This window comes from Stomoxys calcitrans, chromosome 3, assembly GCF_963082655.1.
Source record: "Stomoxys calcitrans chromosome 3, idStoCalc2.1, whole genome shotgun sequence".
Classification (NCBI taxonomy): domain Eukaryota; kingdom Metazoa; phylum Arthropoda; class Insecta; order Diptera; family Muscidae; genus Stomoxys; species Stomoxys calcitrans.
In genome coordinates, this window is record NC_081554.1 from 102,934,536 (window position 1) to 102,951,333 (window position 16,798).

General features: G+C 38.6%; 1 protein-coding gene across 5 annotated transcripts in view; it reads left to right on the plus strand.

Annotated features, from left to right (window-relative positions):
- The window catches only part of LOC106091953 (tubulin monoglutamylase TTLL4), a 179,011-nt gene that overhangs the window by 129,151 nt on the left and 33,062 nt on the right, over positions 1 to 16,798 (plus strand). The window lies entirely within an intron of this gene.

Below are 16,798 nucleotides of genomic sequence, written 5' to 3' on the forward strand. Positions count from 1 at the left end.
CGGACCAAAAATCTCGTTTTTTGTTGAATTTGTTGAAATTTTGTCTACGAAATTTATTGAATTTTTTTCTTTGCAAATAATTTTAGAGAAATATTGTCATCGGACAAAATTTTGTTAATATTTTGTCCTGAGTAAGTTGTTCGTGGTCAATAACTGTTTTCTTTTTTTTTACTGAAAACTAAACAGTTTTTCAATACCAAAAACGTTTTGTTTTTGTCTTTTTATAGAGTAATGGTCAGTGTTTATAGAACGGAGAGTATAAAAGTATTTTTTTTTTTTAATTTTTTAAAGAAAAATTTCTTATGGTAAAAGATTTTTTTGTTGGGGATCTTATATCTTAAATAGTAGTCCTTAAATAAATAGTAGGTCCTTAACTTAGGGTCTAATTATAAAAGACAAAAACCAATATATGGTAAAAAGGTCGTGGAAGGTTACGAAATTGACTTTGGGTAAATAACAATAGGTTTATTTATTGGCCCATTAAGTGGATTTTCTCGGTTATTTTGTATGGAGAAAAATGCTTATTAAATGGCTTGGCTTATCCCCGACTATTATCGCCGTTTGTTATTGACATTGTTCTTACGCGGGTAAAATGGACAACATATGGTATCATCATTCAATCGGAATGATAAGACTAAGAGTCAATGATAAGACGTTCTGCGGCTCAATTCTCTTTCTATGAAAACTCAAACTGAAAAGTTTTTTACGTTTTCATAGCAGTTTTGATTCTTGTTTCTCGTGTAAACACAAAAACAAAAAGACATTTTATCGGCATGTAGTAGTGTAATCTTTATTGTTAATTTCTTTCGTTTTCAATTTACATATTACATTATTCGGGTTATTAAATTCTCGAAAAAAAAAAACAATCAAAGATTTTACGACTATGACAAAATGTCGTCAGTCGGGAGTTCAAAATTAATAAGTTAATTATTATTATTATTATAATAATTTTACTTAAGCAAATTCAGATAATATTAATTTTCTATAGTTTAGTGCTGAGATCAAGAAGCGTGCCAAGTTCTTCCAATCTGTTTCCTGTCTTCCATCCAAGATGTTGATAACTTCGTTGTCAGCTAGCAATGGTTTATTGAAGAAACATACCCTGTATGCTCTGAGAATTGGGCATTTGCCTAGGAAATGTTGTAGTGTTTCTTTATCTTGTAAATTACATAACGTACAAGTTTCCCCTCTTGAACGATCAAAACTGTTGCCATTTAGCACTATTAAATCAGAACGAGCTTTAAAAATCCATGTTATCTCGTTTTGAGTATATGCATCCTTCACATAGAGTTGCCCTCTAGTATGGTCTAGGAATCTGTATATTCGCGATTGACTCTCCAGCGCTTTTCGAAACCGTTCATTAGCGTAAGTTGCTTCAACATGTTTTAGCAATATCTCGTTATACTCTATCCATTCATGTTCTCTTGCATCAGGATTATGTGTTACTATGCTTAGACTATCTGCCAAATCTTTTAAACCTTTGGCCCAGAATATATTTCTAGATAAAATAATTTTTGACAAAACGTGCGGTAAGCGGTTTGTTCCATATTTAAACAAGGTTTTCGTTACATAATTTAAATGCATTTCAAGCGTGTATAGGTGGCCATTTTTAATTCCAAATTCAATTTCTAAGGCATAGTTTGGTGTTGAATCCGGCAGATTCATTATTTTCTTAAGGAAATGTCGCTGAAGCATATCTACTTGATCAAAATATGTGTAACCCCAGATTTGAGATGCATATGCTTGTATTGATCTGCAGACCGCCAAAAACAGCTTCCATTTGCTTTTCAGAGTCACATTTTTTGAGCTAAGAAAATTTTGCCATGTCATATTTATGGCGCATTTTGCTTCATTATTTCTTTTTTGGATGTGCCTTGTAAAGGTCATTCGAGGAGTTAATATTACCCCTAGGTAATTATATTCGGGAACTATTTCAATGTCGTACCCTCTGAACTTCCAGTTTTCGTGCCGTCCAAGCCGGCCCCCATTTCTAAACACCATCATTTTGGATTTACTTAGATTAATATCGAAATGAGCCTCATCGCTGAACAAAATTTGTCAAAATTTGAACACATTTCGAACCGAACACTGATTTTGGTAATAAAATTCAATGATTTGCAAGCGTTGCTCGTTAGTAAGTCTATTCATGATGAAATGTCAAAGCATACTGAGCATCTTTCTCTTTGACACCATGTCTGAAATCCCACGTGATCTGTCAAATACTAATGCATGAAAATCCTAACCTCAAAAAAATCACCCTTTACATAAGCTAGCGAGTCCTCCAAATTGGGAAATTAAACAAAACCAATTTTGTCGCACCAAAAATAGATTGTTCTTAAAAAAGTATCAAAATTGTTTTCGTATCGTTTTCTTAAAGATTATTTAACAATTTACAAAAGAATACAATCAGCTAAAGTAACTCATGAAGTAACTCACAACTGTATATCATTACAGTTGTTTGAAGTATCTTCTAGCATTAGTTCGATAATAAAATTACTTTTAGGCATAACATTTTTACTAATCGTGAAATTAACAAACATCTCAATAGCAAACATTTCAATGGTCTTAGAAATCGATTACATTGATTGATTCGTACAATAGAACAGCTGTAAGCTGTCAAGCCCAACATATGTTTCAGCGGGTGCACACTAAGCGTTACAAAATTTGCGTTTGTGTCAACTAAGTGAACCAAAATTTATGTTTTCCATAGAAACGAAGAGAATTTATTAACCTGGAAAAAAATATATACAGCGGTCAAAAAAAGTATTCATCATTCAATGTTTTTTTTTTAATAAGTCTACAAAAGACAATTGGAATAAAAACATATTAAACTAATGATGCAGTAGTGCTTGTGTGATATATATGTACACAATTTCATTGTTTTTAAAGAAAAAAATAGTATTTATTGGAACAAAAAGGGCCATTTTACAGCTGAACACAAAAAATTAAACAAAAAAAGTATTCATCATTGCAAAAAAACAAAAAAATAAATAACATAATTTAAAAAAATTAATACTTTGTTATTCTTTGTGACATGTGCTCGTATGTTATAGAAATTAAATTTTTCTAAAGAAGCTTATACCGAAACTTCAAAAAAGCAAATAATGACTTCCATGGACTGGAATATGCCGGATTCACTGGGAATTACTATGATGGCTTGTGATTATTTTGCGGCATGAATCATCTGCCTCTACCAGCAACTTTACGAGATATAGTATTTTTTCGGGAACAAAGAAGGCTCTCAGACAAGAAGTTTATATAATATGGTGTAAGCCAAATTGAGAGACAGGTTTATATGGGAGCTATATAATGTGTTAGAGTGCGTACGAGAAGTCGTTGTGCAGACTAATTGAATAAGAATTGCGCCCTTTAGCGGCTCCATAAGTACAATCGGTAGTCCTCTAACGTGATATCGGCAGTCAGGCGGACGACGAATCGACATGGCTCGATCGATGACTTTATAGGGACGCAGATCTATATTTCGAGGTGTATCAAGTGGAATGACAAGATTAGAAAAAACCCCCATCTGTGCTGTGAAAGCTGTGAAAAAATTTGTCAACGCCGACTATATGAAAAATCCGCAATTACTTTTTGGGCAACCCAATAGTATATCGCTTGACTAACAAGCCTTTATGTGAATCCCACATGATCTTTATTGGTCTACGAATTTAAGTTTGGATGTAAGGTGTACTCCATTCTTAAAATACTTCATTTCAGCCCGATATTCTCATGATGTCTGATTTAGTGGTGTTTTTGGGGGAGAGGTGGTCCCCCAGATACTTGGCCCTGAGCACGATGCCGTCTTGTCTCAAATACCATTTATTTAAACCCCATATTGCCATTGGCTGAAGAGGAGTTTACAAGAAGAGGCGTCCGCCAAACACATGTCCCCCAAAATAGGTTATCAAATTCGTTTTCTAATCTCAAATACCTTTCATTTGAGCCACATATTGGCATGGTCGAAAAATTGTTTCCCTTTGGGGGGTGTTTTGGGAAAGGTGTGAGGTGCCCCAAATACATGGTCCTACATTTGGATATCAAATTCGTATTCTACTCCCAAAAACCTTCATTTGAGCCCCATATTGCGATGGTCACTAAAAAAATCCTTTTTGTGGGGATTTAAGGAAAGGGGTAGACCTTGCAGAAACTTGGTTTCACATTTGGATATCAGATTCGTATTTTACTCGCAAATACCTTTCATTTGAGTCCCATATTGCCATGATCGGGAAATATGTCCGATTTAGGGGTGTTTTGGGGCTTGGGGGGGTCCCTCCAGCACTTGATCCGACAATTGGATATCAGATACGTTTTCTTATCCTAAATACCTTTCATTTGAGTGCCATATTGTCGTGATTGGTGTAAATATTGGGTTGCCTAAAAAGTAATTGAGGATTTTTTAAAAGAAAGTAAATGCATTTTTAATAAAACTTAGAATGAACTTTCATCAAACATATAATTGCCATTTTGTGCGATAACCTTTTGCATTCTTCTTGGTAAATTTAGTATTCCACGCTCATAGAACTCCTGGCCTTTATCTGCAAAAAACTGAACCAAGTGCGATTTTATAGCCTCATCATTGCCGAAAGTTTTACCATTTAAGGAGTTCTGCAAAGATCGAAATAAATGGTAGTCTGATGGTGCAAGGTCAGGGCTATATGGTGGATGCATCAAGCTCACTCAATTTTTGGCGAGTGACCAAAGATGTGTGCGGTCTAGCGTTGTCCTGGTGGAATATGACACCTTTACGATTGACCAATTCTGGTCGCTTCTCCTTGATGGCTGTATTCAATTTGTCCAATTGTTGTCAGTAAACATCCGTATTAATCGTTTGGTTCCTTGGAAACAGCTCAAAATATACCACACCCTTCCAATCCCACCAAACAGACAGCATAACCTTCTTTTGGTGGATATCAGCCTTTGAAGTGGTTTGAGCTGGTTCACCATGCTTGGACCATGATCGTTTTCGACTAACGTTGTTGTAAACAATCCATTTTTCATCTCCAGTTATGATTCGTTTTAAAAACGGATCGAATTCATTGCGTTTAAGGTGCATATCACAAGCGTTGATTCGGTTTATTAAATGAATTTCTTTCAATACATGTGGTACCCAAATATCAACCTTTTTCACCAATCCAAGACTTTTTATGTGATAATGAACGGTTGATTTTGGTATATTTAACTTCTCTCCTAATTCACGCTCAGTTACATGACGATCCAATTCGATTAATGCTTAAAATTTGTCAACGCCGACTATATGAAAAATCAGCAATTACTTTTTGGGCAACCCAATATATGTTTGTTAGATTTTAGGGTAAGGCAGCCCCCCTAGGTACCCCATCCGAAATTTATCCAATGCATTACGCGCGGTCTAAATCCCGAACTTTTGCCAATGGCTCTCTTACAGGTGTATAGGGCAAGAGTTGCCTTTCTTGCCCTATCCAAAATGTTGGATTTGAAGTTCAATTTCCTGTCCAGCAAAACACCCAGGTATTTTGCGCTTTCTGTAAATGGAACATTCTCTCCTCCCAAGGAGACAGGTGCCACTGTAGGCAACTTGTACCTCCTGCTGAAAAGAACTGTTTGTCTTGCACGGATTTATGCCTAGACCACTTTCGGTAGCCCACTTTGCTATTGCACTTAGAGCTTTCTAAAGTATATCTCTTAGAGTGCTGGGAAACATTCCTCTAACCGCAATTTCCACGTCATCAGCATACGCGACACCTCTTTCTTCAAGAGACAATAATATATTGTTAATTGCTATATTCCGAAGTAGAGGAGACAGTACACCTCCTTTACGTGTCCCTTGCCGTAATGCGTCTTTTAGTAAGTAAGTTATTAATAAACTTTCTTACGGTGGAGTTGATGTCCAGAAACTCCAACTCCTTCATGATTGACGGGGGTTTTATATTATTGAAAGCACCTTCAATGTCAAGAAATGCTACCATTGTATATTTCTTGCTAATATACTACGGCCTTATACCACCACCGCTGCTGTAGGGTCTTTGGAGTCCATTTTAAGCCTACTCCCGGGCTCTATATCTGCCGCTCCACTGGAAACAGACGCAGATCATCAACCGCTTAATTGATACCACTATCGTAACCATCCTTGAGTGACTTAAATTCTCCATCCAAAAATAATAATATTACGAGTTAGAGAAAAATTCTTGCTAAACGAAATAACAAAACGCCCGCTCCACTCAACGGTTCAAACGAGAATGACATAGACGAAAATTGGATAAAAATTTATATATAAAGCTAAAATCGCGGGTTAGAGTAAGAGGATCAATACCATTTCTGTCCCCGGCACGACCTTATACTAAAAATTTCAGGCCAAAACATCAATTGTTACTAATTATATCACCTCTTCCCATACAAGTGGCACTACTGTGCGGTGGCGCTCCAGATCTTTTGGGTAGCTGGCTGCCCCAGCTCTGTGTATCTATGCGATGACCCAATCCGCCCAACCTAAAAACACTATTACAGATACATTAACAAGAAATAATGAAAATGACAACTCCTCGATGACGACCTATGTATTAAAAAAATAGTTTATGATTGGAACATGGAACGAAACTTTCCATAACGAGATGTCAAACTACAACCCAGACATCCTTGGTTTAAGTAAAGTACGAAGGCCGAAATCTGGAACTGTGGATTTTCAAGGTGGCTACCACTTCATTTTTTCAGGCAATGAAATACACCGAACAAATGGAACCGGCCTCCTATTTTCACCGAAAGCAAAGCGAGATATTCTTTCATACAATAACATATCTGAACGCATCAAGACGGCAAGATTTAACTCAAAATTCCTCAAAATATCTCTTGTGCAAAGCTATACGCCTAACGAACCACATGACGACGAAACAAAGGATCAATTATATTTCCAACTCGAGTTAGTGACACGCTCTCTACCAAAAGGAGACCTTAACTTGTTATGGGGGATTTCAATGCATAGGTGGGCAATAACAACAATAATCTACACAAACGATCATGGGGGTGCAAGGACTACCAATAATAACAATGAGAATACCAATAATGACAATGGCGACATATTCTTTGATTTCTGCGCTCATGTAGAGCCAGTTGAATACCTTCGGAGTCAAGCCCCATTTCGAGCCTGCGGTTCATCTATATAGTGCCCAAAAACGGTATAGGGCTCTCAATTAACCTCTAATATCCAAGACATCGCCTTGGTTTGGCCCCCTACGGGCTAGCGTACAAAATGGGTATATTTGGTTTTTGAATCCAAATACTTTCCAAAAATGCATATTAGGTGCTTTCACAGGACCTTATTTGGCCAATAAAAATTAGTTTGACATTAAGCTCTTCCACAGAGCTCTCACATGCCGGAAATTGGCCTGTTATGGGCCCCTACGGGCGAGCGGAAAAATTGGTAACTTAGGTTTTTTTTTGGGTCCAAATACTTTCCAAAAATGCATATTAGGTCTTTTCACAAGACTTTATTTTGCCTATAAAAATTAAATTCGATTTAGGTTTCAGACTAATTAATAAGGAAGAAACGGATAAACAAGAGGGATACACAGTTCGTCCCCAGTCTTTAAGTAAAGGTGGTGTTTCCGAATCGGATTCAAACAGCGACAGTGTCAATGAGACAGTCATTGCAACCAAATCGAGGGATGAGGGCTGCGGGATGACGGCAGAGGTGAACTATGGCTTTGCTAAGCTCACAAGCAGACCGGGAAAGCAATCCGGGGCACGATGAAGGAGACAGAGTAGTATGTACCGGTAGGCAATCGGGCGAAAGTTCAGGATGCTGAAAGGGATAGATCTGACATTCCAAGCACTTCTATGGAGAGAATCAGATCTTCCGAAGAGCATAACACTGCTAAAATGCTGAAGAAGAAAAAGAGCTCCCCGCTTTGAAGTACGTCAAAAAAACTCGTTGGAAGTATCCACACTTCCTGCAACGCAAAGCTCAACCTTGTGAGAAAGATGGACATCCCGTAACGAGCGAGAGAGCTTCTTACGCTCTGATGGAGAAAATCAGCAAGAGCACGATTCATATTGCCTTAATTCAGGAGCCATGGACGACATGGAAGAAAGTGTCTGGACTGAACCATATCAACTACCAATTATTCTATGCTAACACTGGTACTCGGCCGAGGACCTGAATTTTTTTTATAAAAACTTGAATTATGTATTTTCCCCAGAGTTGTCACCGCCACATACTTCGGAACTGCAACGGTTGGTAAGGAAAGCAAAACAGACAGGAAATGAGGTACTAATAAGGTGCGATGAGAACTCTTACCACATTTCGTGGGGTAGTACAACATTAATAAGCAAAGCCCAGGCAGAATTATAGAATACTAACGACCTAATAACACTAAATATTGGTAACACCGCTACCTTTGAGGAGGCTTTAGATGTGACAATATGTTTGGGAAATCAAATCGATGAGGTTCAGGATTGGAGTGTCTCCATGGAACACTCTTTCTCTGACCATCGCTACATTAGCTTTAGAATAGCACGGCCAGCACCGAATCCGATAAGCTTCCGTAATAAGTTGAAACCCAATTGGCCAAAATTCGGAAGATTACTCAGAAGACTTGGGCAAGATAATTTAGACTGTCCAAGCACAGAAGACATTGACGACAATGACAACAGGATTACGACTGCACTAGTGGAGTCTTTCGAAGATGGTTGTGCTCTTCGGGAAAGGAAATCAGCCCAAGAAAAACCCTGGATGACCGGGGAGATTCGCGACATTGGGATAAAGGTGCGCAGACTTTTTAACAGAGCACGTCGTAAAAAGCGGAAGTATATTGGGATGCGTATTACACACGGCTCAAGGAATAAAATAAGATTACCAAACAACCGTGTCTGCTGGAAACTTTTCTGCGACCAGTTTCTGCAAAAGTTTCTCTCAAAAACCCATGTCACAACTGAAACGTTAATAGATGACATGGGAGTGAGAGCAGAAACAACGGAGAAAATGTTGAGGCTTTTGGTGAAAACGCATTTTCTACAGGATACGACGGGACTCATGGAAACAACGGAATCTTGGAACAATGAGGTCAATCTAAGGTTTATCGTAACTAAATTTATGGTCAAGGAAGCCTTGAGGAGCTTCAAACCATTTCAGTCACCCGGACCTGATGGAATATTTCCGGCGTTACTACAAAAGGAGGCCGACTATCTGGCGCCTCATCTGGCCACTATTTTCACAGCGTTCGTAGGACTTGCATATACTCCGAAAGCCTGGCGGGAGGCGGTGGTGTTTATTCCCAATGCCGGCAGAGCAAGTTATGCGACACCAATAGCCTACAGGCCTATAAGCCTTACGTCCTTTCTACTTAAAACCAGGAAACGCATTGTGGATACCATGATAAAGAGTAGGACATCCATCGGTTGTGCATCAATAAGAAGAATACTGCGATGCCTAGATGTACACATTGGCTGTTTGCATTGGCATCGAGGGGGCTTTTAAAAATGTGCGGACAAACACCTTAGACCAGTACCGGGTCTTTAGATACTGGATAAACCATATGCTAAAGAACAGGTGGATAAATTGTGGGTCCCATGACATAAATATAAGGGAGAAAGTGACACAGTGCACACCACAGGGGGCATTTATCGCTTCTCCGTTGGGTGTCCACCATAAATAACCTATTACGGATGCTGACTGAGGAGGGATTTGAACCTGTCTGCAGACGATGTTATAATACTTTTAAGGGGTAAGGATCCGAACCAGCTATCCAGAAGGGCCGAAAGGGTCTTGTATATGGCATATGACTGGGTTAGACCCAAGGCCTGTTCATGCCTGTTCACGAGGAAGATGAAGATGGGCCAATTCGACGCGCCATGTTTCCTCAATAAAACCATTTTGCTATCTGAGTAGATCATATACTTATGAGTGATCTTGGATAGGAAATCTCACAGATGTTGGTAACTATGTAGACCGGCCCTAGGGTTGAAAAGGGGATAGTCCACTGGCTCTACAGAAGCGTTATTAGGCCAATACTTACTTACGCCCAAGTAGTTTGGTGGAATACTATGGAGAAAAGGTGCAACATAAGGACCATACAGCAGGTTCAGATAACATGTTGTCTTGGCATAGGTGGAGCGATGAGGACCACGCCCACTTGTGCACTGGAGACAATTCCAGATATACGACCCATTACAGACTAATTGCGTGGCAGCCACTGCGGCTATGAGACATAAGGCGATGTGAGAATGGGTTGAGGATGGAAACAGCTTATACAATCGCTGTATAATCGAGGCGACGACAGAAAACCTGGAAGGTTTCCGTATTGCCCAGGCCCACCCTGGGGGTCTACAGGCTATTACTGAAAGTGAGTAAGAAGGAAGTCAGTATAGCTTTTGATGTCATAACGGGACACAGGAGCTCACTTATGCACAATCGGTATGGCAAGTGATGGCATGTAGGGAAGATGATGAGACCTTGGAGCATTTCCTATGTCATTGCCCGATTTTCACGGCTAACAGACACCAGTACTTAGGTGGGGACATAGTACCAGAACAATGAACCAACTTAGGGGAGTGGTATGGAAAACAATTAAAGATTTCTAAATAGCACGGAATTCCTAACTGAAATTTTTTTCCCAGGTTACTTTATAGTTTTTAGAGCGCACAACAAGCCGATTACTCGCTTAGGTGTATGTCCATAGTGTCATGGGACATGGGACAATCTATGTATGTCCATAGTGTCATGGAACATGGGACATTTTCAATCTAACCTAACCTAGGGATCTTACACAGAGCTTTTTTATGCCGGAAATTGGCCTGTTGTGGGCTCGTTAAGCCTTAACGAGCCATATCGGTATTTTTGGGTTTTAGAACCCAAATTCATTCTAAAAATGTTTAATTACTTATTTCACATTATCTCATTTCGGATATTGAAAATAAATGCGAAAAAAATTATTATTTATTTACTTATTTATTGCCTATTATTATTTTGTGTTTAATATGTGTTTTTTTTAGTAGCCTTTTTTATTAATTACCTTATTCCAATAAATCTGCTGTAACGTTAATTTTTGTAACAGTTTCTAACCAAACGCCCGCGTTCAAAATTATTGTTATAACAATTTTTAACAAGACTTTGTGCGAGGACTTTGTCTTCAGATTTAAGTTAGGTTCGGTAGGTTTGAAAAGAGGTGGGGATATTAATCCGCCCCATGCCACTATGGACATACACCTAACCCAGTATTCGGCTTGTTATGCGCTCTAAATACTAAAAAGTAACCTCGGAAAAGAAAATGTAATGAAGATTTAGATTGTGCAAAGAAATACAGCATTTTTTGACATGTTGCACTGAAATCGAAATTTTGTGATCGTTTGTCAAAAAAATGTAACCCCACCATCGGGGTTCCATTAGAGTGGAAAAATGTTGCATTTCTTACACCGTACGGTATAAAATCAGCGGCTACGATTTTTATCGTATATATGGTTTAAATGACTATATGTGGACATATGAACATGTTCGATTGGAAATGCAAAAAGTGTAACACTTTGAGAGGGTTGGGGCGATATTTGAAAAATGTTGTCCCGTATAAATGCAACATTAGTGTAACATTTTTTCTAGAAATAAAATCATTATAAGTAAGGAATCCGTGCTACTTACAAAATCTTTATTTGCTTTCCATTAAGGATTTTGTAAGTAGCACGGAATTCCTAACTTAGATTTTCTTCAGCGTTAAAGTCTTTTTTTATAACAGTTACATGAGACTTTAACTTTCTGCGCGATAACTTCAATTCCTCGACTTCGAGCGTGCTTTTGACACAGTTTCGCAAACTTGAATGGGGAGCACGCTGTTGAATAAGGGCATCCCTGAAAATATCTTGACGCTAATTAGGGAGCTATATAGGAATGCAGAAGTTTCAATGGAAAAGAGAGTCGTCCCTTTAGGATCGATAAAAGAGTGAAGTAGGGTTGCACCATATTGCCAAAGCTACTTCTGATTTTATTTGACTCCCTCTTAGAGGCAATTATTGCTGAGGCGCCCTATGACATTCGCTGGGGTGTAAACGACTTTCTTGTAGACATCGATGATGAGACGTTGGAGCATTTCCTATGTCATTGACCGGCTTTCGCGTCTTACAGACGTCGGATCTTATGTGCGGACACAATTCCAGACATAAACCAACTTAGGGGCGTGATATGAAAAACAATTAGGAATTTTGTAAGTAGCACAAAATTCCTGACTTAGATTTTCTTTTCCGAGGTTACATTTTTGTAATTACTTATTCTCAATTTCTATTTTCAACCAAACCCAACCTAATGTCGTGGAACCATTCTCATTATTCATTTTTGTTTTTTCATAGTAAAATTAATAAGTGCACCCTGACTACGTTTAACGTATTATAAATACAATAAGCCATTTTTGTTAAAAGTTTATTAAATTAAGATTTTATTCGAGGACGGCATACGACTCAATAATTTTTTGAAGGATGTGAAGTTAGAGTAGTTTTGAACCTCGAATGGGTAAAATTGAAACAAATTTAAAATTTATGTGTCAGGGAATTTTAGGCGAATTTTGAAAATTTTACATACAAAGAAAACTTAAAACGAAAAGAATCCATCAATTTCATAGCTTCACTTGTACAGCTGTGAATTGACATACAATTTTGGCAAAAGAAATGCCCTTTTTCGGGCATTTCTAGAAAAGATTAAAACAGAAAAGTGACATTCAAAAGTAAGCCCTGACGGAGCAGAATTACCCAAAGTAAATAAAATTTCCGAAATCGTTTTAGAAATCGAGGTATTTTGTGTTTGAGGGTAGTCATATTAACTGCAGTTTGGTCATTTCTGAAAAAAAAATTGTTTTTATAGAGATAAAGGAGAGTACTATTTTATTAGCTTTTCTCTAGCTGAAACACCCATTCAAGCCCCAAGGGACCAGAATCCGCCGATATACTGATGTCAAAAGAACTCGTTATTGAAATCGAGATATTTAAATTTTATGAATGAGCATGAGAGCCTGCAAGGCTATGAGAACAACTGTAACGGATTTTTCTCGCTTTAGGCTTTCTATGGATGTCAAAATTTCCAAAATCCGCCCAAAAAACATTTGAAGATGACCCCCTACTATTCTTCAATTCGTACACTAGTTGTGAGTTTCACAGTATTTTTTTACTTTTACCGTGTACAATGCCAATCCTTAACAACGATTGCAAACATTTTTCCTTTAGTTGTTTTTTCTCCAAAGTGGAGTCGAGCTTAATGAGCATAAGAAATTTTGTTAAGCGGAAATATTTGATTATTGAAAAGTTACTGAAGAGAAATTGCCTAATCAACAGATCCTTGGACATAGACATAACAGCCATAGGTATACGTTCCGTTTAAAAAGGTGACTAGACTCTCTTGTTCACTACCATCGCTTTGCCTCTATCCCGTCTATGCGGTTCATTTTTGTGATACTTAGGTAACTTCCTATGCAATTAGCATATGTGATTGTTGAAAGACTGTAGAGAGCAACACCCCCGTTCACCTGTAGGTCAATATCTCATTCATGAAACTTTCTTTTCAAACCTATTTTTATACCCTCCACCATAGGATGGGGGTATACAAATTTCGTCATTCTGTTTGTAACTCCTCGAAATATTCGTCTAAGACCCCATAAAGTATATATATTCTTGATCTTCATGAAACTTTAGGTCGAACTAGACATGTCTGTCCGTCTGTCTGTCGAAAGACGCTAACTTTTGAAAGAGTAAAGCTAGGCACTTGAAATTTTGCACAAATACTTCTTATAAGTGTAGGTCGGTTGGGATTGTAAATGGGCCATATCGGTCCACGTTTTCATATAGCTGCCATATAAACCGATTTTGGATCTTGACTTCTTGAGCCGCTAGAGGGCACAATTCTTATACGATTTGGCTGAAATTTTGCACGAGGTGTTTTATTATGACTTCCAATAACTGTGCTGAGTATGGTTTAAATCAGTTCATAACCTGATATAGCTGCCATATAAACCGATCTGGGGTCTTGACTTCTTGAGCCATTAGAGCACGCAATTATTATCCGATTTGGCCACAATTCTTATACGATTTGGCTGAAATTTTGCATGAGGTGTTTTGTTATGACTTTCAACAACTGTGCTAAGAATAGTTCAAATCGGTCCATAACCTGATATAGCTGCCATATAAACCGATCTGGGGTCTTGACTTCTTGAGCCTCTATAGGGAGCAATTCCCATCCGATTTGGCTGAAATATTCCATGATGTGTTTTGTTATGACTTCCAACAACTGTGCTAAGAATGGTTTAATGGTCCATAACCTGATATAGCTGCCATATAAACCGATCTGGGGTTTCGACTTCTTGAGCCTCTAGAGGACGCAATTATTATCCGATATGGATGAAATTTAGCATGAGGTGTTTTGTTATGACTTCCAACAACTGTGCTAAATAAATAGTTCAAATCGGTCCATAACCTGATATAGTTTCCATATAAACCGATCTGGGGTCTTGACTTCTTGAGCCACTAGAGGGCGCAATTATTATCCGTTTTAGCTAAAATTTTCAAGTTCAACTATGGTCCGAAATGAACCATAACTTGGTATTGTTCCAATAACATAGCAATTCTTTTCTTTTATCCTTTGTTTGCCTAAAAAGAGATACCGTAGCAAGAGCTCGACAAGTGCGATCCATTGTGGAGGGCATATAAGATTCGGCCTGGCCGAACTTAGCACGCTTTTACTTGTTAATATTATTCTTTATTATTTGACAATTAAGGTGATTGCTAATTCCGATTGTGCAACTAAGATGGCTATTATTCTTCGACTTCCCATCCATTGATGAGGTGGACGTCTTTGTTGTTGTCGTTTGAACCCGTTTTGTTTTGTTTTCGTTTTTGTTTTCATTTTTCCCCTTAGAAACATACCAACAACAACAGCATTGCTGCTTATGTTGATCTGTTTAGTTTTTTCGTTAAATTATATATCCGTTTTGTAACATTTTCCAAAAGTGGATTATCAAAGGACAGCTCAAAGAGGTGTTTTCTCTCCTCTACTTTGGAATATAGAAGATGTAAAAGTAGTCGCTTATGCAGATGACGTGGTCACTGCTATTGAGAAAAGTTTCCCGGCACTCTTAGAGGCATATAAACTTCAGGAATCACTACGTACGACAGCGTAGTAGGCTACCGAAAGTGGTCTAGGCGTGAATACGTTTAAGATGGAATTTTTTGTTTTCAGCAATTTATGCAGTAACCACAGTGGGACCTGTCTCCTTGAGAGAAGGAAATGTTCCATTTACTCGAAGCACAAATACCAAGGTGTTTCGCTGGAAATGAACTTCAATTCAAATATGTTGGAAAGGTGAGAAAGGCAACTCTTGCTCTTTACACCAGCAAGAAAACAGGGAGTGTAAATTACACCTTGCCTGAGCGGCTTTTTGATGAATAATACTATACCACTATTCCTGAAACAACCGATTGGAACTAAAATATACCGGGTAATAGAAGTTACGACTTCTGTACTTATGGTTCACAACTATACGACCAAGTAGGCTTTGGGTTGTACTCTGAAGAGAAAGACTACTGCAGTGTGTTTCACGCAAAGTTGCTTGCAGTTTAGTTTTCTTTTTGTCAATCGATTCGTTCGCCAATTCATTGAAAACTGCTGACTTTATAAAGGGGAAACAGCTGCTTTCAATGAATTGGTGAACGAATCGAATGACGGAAAGAATGTAAGTGGTCTAGGCCGATAATGTAATAACGAAGATAGGCATAAATATCTTCTTAGGCAGCTTGGCAGCCATTAAATCTCTGGGAAACCTATTTCTCATTTCAAAAACCGCACTCGACTGTCGATGATCTCAACGAGATGGCTAAATAGTTAAAAATTCAGCTTGCCTGCGCCAGAGCACATACAAATCTCAGGGAATTGTAGAGCAGACGCGCTTGCGAGATTAAAAACTACCTTACACATTCCAGAGGAACTGAAATCTGTGGGCGATCTCTGGCGACATTTAGGTCTAGGTCTTCCGGATCAGTCTTGAATGGCAACGAATGACAAATGGTCACAAAGTACGAATTGAGAAAACTCCAAAATTGTGTGGCCCAATCTAGACTTGAAGAGGTCTACCACTTCACAATGGTTGGCTAAAACAGACATCTCACTCATTGTGTCCTTCATGGCAGGTTGCTGAAAGTTGCAAGTTACGATTTCTGCAGAAGCTGTGAAGAAGTCGAGGGTGAGGAGACTACACAACATATGTATCTGACAGGCAGAAAGAGTTCCTCTAGGTTCTCATTTCTTCGTCAACTTTTCTAAATAAGTGGAGGTGAACATTCGCAAAATGTTGCATCTAGATGGTTCAACGGAAGGAACTGGAAGGCGTCGTACTTCTTCTGTTCCTATGGTATTACAGTGGACGAAAACGTTTAAATGTATCGGATGGAAGACTGCCATTAAACTTAACCTAAAGGAGCGGCCCTGTGGCTAAATGGGATCGAGCTCGGATTACCAGTGCGGGGTCGTTGGGTGGATTCCCACCAGAGATTTCTGTCTGCAGCCATTGATTTCAGGCAACCATTGTAAACTAAACAAATGAACGGTACATGTAACGCTCTATCATTATGTGTACGTTTTGATTGTAGTTTTTCCCATAGCCAATAGCGTCCTGCGCTGCCGGCACACACTCCTCTGTCTCCTTCGTCGTGCCCCGGATCGTTTTCTCGGTCTGTTTGTGAGCTTGCAAAATTCATCGCTCACTTGTGCCGTCATCCCAGTATCCTCATCTCTCGATTCGACTGCGATGATTGTTTCGTTGACAATGTCGCTGTCGGAATCTGAATCGGAAACCCCACCTTTACT